Consider the following 7,709-nt stretch of genomic DNA (forward strand, 5'->3'; position numbering starts at 1 on the left):
CCGGGTTTACCCTCAGCACCCGAGCTAGCGAAGATTTTCGTCCACCATGTTTTTCGTGTTCATGGCCTTCCACAACATATTGTTTCAGTCAGGGGAGTCCAATTGTGACAACTCCTGGACCCTCTGGGTCGTGACACCAACCCTCCCAGGGCGAGCTGATCTAGTGAAGACCACCCCCTATACAGGGAGTGTCAGGGGCAAGCCCCCGGGGGTGAGGCACCACGACTGCTGGCACCAGGCGGCCGGCTCACAGGAGACACAAATGGGTGAACGTGTCTGCAGGAACGTGTAAAGCGTGGACACGGGAACACGTGGTATACAGAGACTTCGTTCGTCCGGGTGTGAGTGAAGCAGGATGCGTGCAAGGAGCACGTCAGAGCACTGAGTCAGGCAGCAGGTGTGCCAGGAGGTGTAACAGAGTACAGGAGCAGGGTGTGTGCCAGAGGGCACAACTGAGCATAAGACAGAGCGCAGGATTGGTACGTGTGCCAGGAGGCACAACAGAGTAAGAGACTGAGTACAGGATCAGAGCATGTGCCAGGAGGCACAACCGAGTACGAGACAGACCACAGGGTCAGAGCATGTGCCAGGAGGCACAACCGAGTACGAGACAGAGCACAGGGTCAGAGCATGTGCCAGGAGGCACAACCGAGTATGAGCCAGAGCACAGGGTCAGAGCGTGTGCCAGGAGGCACAACCAAGTACAAAGCAGAGTGCAGATTCAGAGCGTGTGCCAAGAGGCACAACAGAGTGCAAGGCAGGGGACCTGAATACAGCGCACAGCCAGGCAGGGACACGGCAGACCAAGCCAGGAAGCACAACAATAACCAGGCACCTCCCCTAGGGGGAGGTCGTCTGATATAGCACATGACTACTACTGGTTCCGGGTCAGGACCTAGCCAGAAAGCACATGACCACTACAGGTTCCGGGTCAGGTCCTCCATTACCATAGAGAGGACCGAGCCCTATACAGCACTGACAGGAGCGCGCAAGTGCAAACGTGACATATAGGAGGAGACCCAGGGACGAGAACTGCACGTGCACACCCGACGGGACCCCCGGAGTGACCGCGGCTCCGGAAGAGATGACGTCGGGACAGAGGTCCCGCCCCCAGGTGAGCACGGCGTGACACCAATTCACCTCGAGGTTCTGGAGGGTGCTCTGCAAGAGTATGAACGTCACCGCTTGACTTCTCCTCGGCATAGCACCCGCAAACCAATGGTCAAGTAGAACGCACTAACCAGACTCTCTTTCTCTAACGCCCACCAGAACGACTGGACCGACTTACTCCCGTGGGCTGAATTCGCATACAACAATCACGCCAGCAAATCTTCGTCCAAGTCGCCCTTCTTTGTCGTCCATGGGTAACATCCTGGTGTACCCCTGCCGGTGCCTCCTGTCTGGGGTGTGCCAGCAGCTGATCTGCTGTCCGGGGAGTTCTCCAGGATCTGGCAGGAGACCAGGACCGCTCTCGAACAAGCTCTGGACAGAATGAAGAGACACGCGGACAAGAGGCGCCTAGACCCTCCACTATATCATCCGGGAGATAAGGTCTGGCTGTCTTCTAAATTCATCCACCTAAAGATCCCTTCATGTAAGCTGGGCCCCCGGTACATTGGACCCTTCGAAGTCTTGGCTCGCATCAATGATGCCTCTTACAAGTTGAGGCTACCCGCCTCGCTCCGTATACCCAATTCATTCCATGTTTCTCTTCTGAAACCAGTCATCCTCAATCAGTTTCATGCTTCTACCACTCTTTCGCCTCAACCGGTCTCCACTGATTATGTGTTTGAGGTCAAGGACATCCTCGCCATGAAAAAGCGAAGAGGCAAAACCTTTTTTCTGGTTGATTGGAAGGGTTTTGGCCCTGAGGAGAGATCTTGGGAACCCCGGGAGAACAGCCAGGTGCCTCGAATCCTGGCTAAATTTCTTTCCAGCCGTAGGAAGGAGGGGGGCGCGTAAGGAGGGGGGTACTGTCATGCCGCCGTCGCCTCCAGCTCCTGCCTCTCTGCCGCTGCCTCCTTCCCCTGAGCCCCGCTGTACTTACCGGTCCTCGGCGTCCCGGCGCGTGCCCGCTCTGGTCCCTGCTCCTGTCTTCCGTCGAGGGCGCGCGCGCACTGAGTTCAGTGGCACACGCACGCCCCGTTCCTAAGCAACCATGCCTATCAACCCAGCCTCCTCTCCAGCCTGCTCTATGGCTCGGAGGTTCCTGACCCGGAAGTCCTCTGCGCACTCTGCTTATCAGGCCGCCCCTTCCTCCGGGCTGTGCCTGACTGTCATTTGTGCAATACAAGTGATTCTGGCCCCACGTCCTCTTACGCTCCTTGTCTTCTCTGTTGCTAGCCCTGTCGCCTTGTCTCTGACCTTATGCCCTCCATGTGCTTTCTCCTAGTGCCTGCTTTCCAGTGTCTCCGTATCCTGTCCGTGTACCTGTGTTCCTGCCGTGTCTTCCATCTGTCCGTGTACCTGTGTTCCAGCGGTGTCTTCCCGCCAGTGACTTCCATCTGTCCGTGTACCTGTGTTCCAGCCGTGTCTTCCTACCAGTGTCACCACCCTCTCCATGTTCCCGTGTCGCAGCCCTGTCTGTCTGCCACCAGTCTGCCTTGTCCTTCGCTGAGGTCTGTTGTTCGTCCCCGGGTACCAGCTGCCGTGGTGATAGTCTCCCTCGGGCCTGCCCCTAATGCTCCCTGTATACGGGTTGGTCCACCTGGTCCGCGCGTCTGGGGGAGGTTCGTTATCACGGTCCAGCGGGTCCACCCTTGGAGGTCCACTCATCATCACATTAACTATCCCTGACCCGGGATACTCTTAAAAGTAGAGAGGCCTCTGACCTTACTATGCACTTGTTAATGTCCTAAGCTGTCTCTCCCCCACCCCAGGAGGCATGGGACAGATATGTTATTGTATATACACGTAAGACAAAGAGGGATAACAAAAAGTAACATACATACCAAAACACTCACCAAGGCTACAGAGGAATAAATGGAAGGACAGGGAGGTACAAACCAAATGTGAACAGAATAATGGAAAAAAGCATACATCCAAAAACAGCAAGCAACAATCTCCAACAGCAACTACAAACTCCAACTTCAGCACACCAACTCCAGCAAGCATGGAAGCAAAACTTTCACAGGCAGGGATGAGAAGGTCTGGCCAAGTTTTATAGAGAAAATAAGCAGGTTAGGAGCAGCTGTGAGATGGAGCTGCATGTCTCTAACCAGCATACAAAGAGTTGTTAACCTTTTCAGTGCCAAATGAAACAAAGTCCATTTAATATGAGGAACAAAACACAAAAGCCAAATGCAAGACCTGTGATTCACGGTACGTAAAGATCGCCTAACCCCAGATTTCCCAGGAGAACGTGACATACTCGTGACATATATATACACATACAAACACACACACATATGTATGTTCATATATACACATATACCTAATATAGCGCTGGATGTGTCCTTCTGTCCGAAGCATCTATAGACTGCGCCTGTGCAGTGTGGCCAGACTCCGGACACATCCAGCAGTGACAGGGAGGAGGACGAGGATGGAGGAGTGTGGCGCCGGAGATGCGTTGGCGCTGGCTGGATTCAGTCCCTGGGCAAAGAGCAACTCCGGCGCCATTTTGTTAAAGACAAATTTGCACACAGTGTCTTCAACAAAATGGCGCCGGATAGCACGGTATGTGCACGCTCTGACTCCAGCATTTTATTTAGATAGTGCCGTCAACGCACTGCAGGGGAACGGGAGAAAAGTGAGTAGGAGTGTTTTGTTTTATGTATGTACACATGGATGGATCAACAGCAGCGCAGGAAGGATGGGGAGCATATGACCGGATAGGGGAGCATATACCAGGATGGAGGAGCATATAACAGGACAGGATGGGGGACCAGGATGAGGGAGCATATACCAGGATAGGGGACCAGGATGGAAGAGAATATACCAGGATGGGGGACAAGTATGGAAAAGCATACAGTGGGTACGGAAAGTATTCAGACCCCTTTAAATTTTTCACTCTTTGCAGCCATTTGGTAAATTCAAAAAAGTTTATTTTTTTCTCATTAATGTAAACTCTGCAACCCATCTTGACTGAAAAAACCCCAGAAATGTAGAAATGTTCGCAAATTAAACAAAAAAACCTGAAATATCACATGGTCATAAGTATTCAGACCCTTTGCTCATTATTGAGTATAAGCACCCTTTTGAGCTAGTACAGCCATGAGTCTTCTTGGGAATGACGGAACAAGTTTTTCACACCTAGATTTAGGGATCCTCTGCCATTCTTCATTGCAGATCCTCACCTTTTTGTTAATTATTCTAATTTACTGAGATAATGACTTTTGGGTTTTCATTGGCTGTAAGCCATAATCATCAACATCTCAGGCTATGTGCACACGTATGCAGAAAATTTCTGCATAAAAACCGGACTCCTTCCCAGAAAACGCACGTTTTTTTCCGCGCATTTTTGCCGCGATTTTTTCCGGAGAGTCCCCAGACACATAGAAAATAGCCAGAAATGCGGAATTTACCGCAAAATCAATGAGCATGCTGCGATTTTTACCGCAAAGCGTTTTTTCGCAGTAAAAGACGCATCAATATGCACCAAAAGTGCAAAATGCATTAAAATGAATGGGAAGCTTCTTTTAGGCGTTTTTTGGTAAATCCGCGGGAAAAACGCGAAAAAAAACACAACATGTGAACACAGCCTAACAGAAATAAACACGTGAAATAGATCACTCTGTGTGTAATGGCTCTATATAATATATGAGTTTCACTTTTTGTATTGAAGAACTGAAATAAATGAACTTTTTGATGATATTCTAATTTTGTGAGAAGCACCTGTATATATAATGTAGATACACACATACTGTATATATATATACACGCTGTATATACACACACATACTATATATACAGGGGTTGGACAAAATAATGGAAACACCTGGAAACATCAACAAAAGTTTGTTTAATATGGTGTAGGTCCACCTTTTGCGGCGATTACAGCCTCAATTCTCCGAGGTATGGATTCATGCAAGGGATGAATTGTTTCCAAAGGAATTGTAGCCCATTCTTCAGGTAAAACACCCTCCAGTTCTTTGAGCGACGATGGCGGTGGAAATCGACGACTAACTTGAATCTCTAAAATCAACCATAAATGCTCAATAATGTTGAGGTCTGGGGATTGTGGGGGCCAGATGAGATGCTCATCTTCATTACAATGTTCCTTATGCCATGCTTTAACGATTCTAGCTGTATGAATTGGTGCATTATCCTGAAAGATGGCGTTCCCCTCCGGGAACAGTGCTTGAACCATAGGATGCACTTGGTCGCCCAAAATGCCTAAATAATCGCGGCTGTTAATTCTTCCATAAAGGGATATCATTGGCCAGGTGGATCTCCACGAAATAGCACCCCAGATCATCACAGAACCTCCGCCATGTTTTACGGTTGTGAGAAGGCAGTCTGATTGGAATGCTTCTTTCGGCAGTCTCCAAACGTACACTCGGCCGGAGGTCAGACGATGATTCGTCTGAGAATATCACGTTTCCACTGCTCAAGGGACCAACTCTGGAGGTTTCTACACCACTCTAAACGCTTGGAAACATTTGTCATTGAGAGCAGCGGTTTTCGAATTGCAGCTCTTCCGTGGAATCCAGATTTGTGCAGCTCCCGACGAACAGTTTTCGTGGAAACTGGGTTCTGTAGGTGTTCATTGAGCTCAGCAGTGATTTTCGGAGCCGTGGTCTTGCGATCCTCTCTCACAATTCCCTTTAGAGTCCGACGGTCTCTCTCAGTCAACTTCGACTTTCGGCCGGACCTGTGCTTTGCTGTGGACGTTTTTCCTTCTCTTTCAAATGCAGTCATTACTTTGGAGACAGTACCTCTTGACACGCCAAGCATTCGGGCACTTTCTGTTACACTAAGCACCTGCCATACGGGCACCAACAATTTGGCCTCTTTGAAAATCCGAGAGGTCTGCAATTGGTATCAGGTTCTCATCAATGTTTTTACAATTCTGCAAAACAAACAGTTAATTTATATACACTGTGAGGTAGCGCTGTCATTCAGGGTTGGGGAGACACTCGCATGGCAGCGAATAATCACGTCCGGCACAGGTTTCCATAAAGCAATATCACAGTCCATGAGGTTTATTCATTATCATAAACCAATCACGATATGCAACAGTCTTATAGCAGACAGCAGGGTATCTTCACACTGGAGCTCTGCTCCCCTATAGCCCTCCTAGTCACACAGGCTGTGCTTCATCTAGCCAACAGGCTATACAGTCTCTCAGTAGCAGTCCCGTCTCCGGGTTACCTTGCATGCTGCTTTACACTGCTAATGTTCATTCCCTCTCCCTGGGAACTGTCAGGCACACTTCGCCATTAGTCACAGCGTCCAGACTTGCTGTCGAGCAGGAAGCCACACGAGACCTTCCAAACGGACCAATCGGGTCTCTGCATTCACCACATGTGACCAGACCTCAGGTACCTTATATGGTCCATAACCACACCCACAGGTGATCACATGGCTATGACCTCACCCAAGGTCCTATTGCACACAACCACACACAGGCTTCCCTGACACATTGTAACAGAACGTACTACTCAGCAGTACCTCTGCTGATCATTATGATCTTTCAGTATCCTACACCTATCAGGGCAATGGAAATGCTTATACGGCTGTCCTGGGACACCCACACAGCGCCCCCTAGCGGACACAGCGGTCACTGCACCACATACCTCCCCCCCTATGTTCAAACCTGTGGGGTTGAACACACAGCATAACCCCCGGCTCTCGAGACTGGGCACTCACTACACCTTGCCCACCAGGTCGAGAGAACCGTTTCCATTTGTCATACGGCCTCATCTCTACATTAGGCCTCCCCCGCTCCCAGCGGTCATAATGCCGGTCATTGTCTTTGACCCTCCAGTCACTGTTTGTCTGCGTCATCAGACACTCTCTAGTCTCCATCTGTCTGCAGTACACTTCGTCACCTGATCTTTCTCTCACTGACCGTCTCTCTCGGTTGGTGCGGTCATAAGTCTTAGTAGAGCCTGCTGTCTGGTCTGAGTCTGACTCAGTCAGCGTCTCACAGGAACTATGGTCTTTCAACGTCATCCTGCCAGTCGAACTACCCCTTGCTGACACTCTTCTGCCATCTGCCCTGTCACTTCTTGGAGGAACCGTTCGGGTCCTTACATCTTGGGTTGGAGGCGGCGGCCACCTGGTATTCTGTATTTCTTTATTAATTCGCCGACGGTCCAGCCTCAACTGCTCAATTTCTTGCAGGTACTCCACTCTATACTCCACGAGCATCCGAAAGTCTCTCAGGCTTTCCACGGAGCCAACCACCATGATGGAAATCCTATCCGCTTCCCTGGATACCTGGTCATCATCAGGAGGGATCCCCACCCTCACCACACCGGAGATATTCACAAGGTCTTGCATTACCTTCCCGGACCTTCCAATAATTCTCCCAATCATAGCTTTGGGTACCGGAACCACATCTTTCCTCAAACCCACCGATCCATCGATCCATAGCCTCTCTTGCTATCTCTAGGCGTTGAGCAGCCTTCATATTACTCTGCCTAACCAATTGTTTGACACGTAGACACTGCAAATGCATCTCTTTCAGGACAGCTACTCGGTTTGATGTATCTTCCCTGGCTGATACTATCACCAACTGCCGAGTCTCAGGTGCCCAGTGCACC

General features: G+C 50.1%; 1 long non-coding RNA gene across 2 annotated transcripts in view; it reads right to left on the minus strand.

Annotated features, from left to right (window-relative positions):
- LOC141049304 (uncharacterized) overlaps positions 1-7,709 on the minus strand; it is a 46,503-nt gene that overhangs the window by 25,630 nt on the left and 13,164 nt on the right. The window contains exon 1 of one of the 2 annotated variants that reach the window (XR_012220327.1): positions 6,313-6,735. The exons of the other annotated variant lie outside the window; for it this stretch is intronic. This is a non-coding gene — a long non-coding RNA (uncharacterized lncRNA). Of the gene's footprint in view, positions 1-6,312; positions 6,736-7,709 lie in introns of those variants that run through there. 2 annotated transcript variants of the gene reach the window in all.

Source organism: Dendrobates tinctorius, unplaced genomic scaffold, assembly GCF_039654945.1.
Source record: "Dendrobates tinctorius isolate UK_male_01 unplaced genomic scaffold, ASM3965494v1 ptg000143l, whole genome shotgun sequence".
Lineage (NCBI taxonomy): Eukaryota > Metazoa > Chordata > Amphibia > Anura > Dendrobatidae > Dendrobates > Dendrobates tinctorius.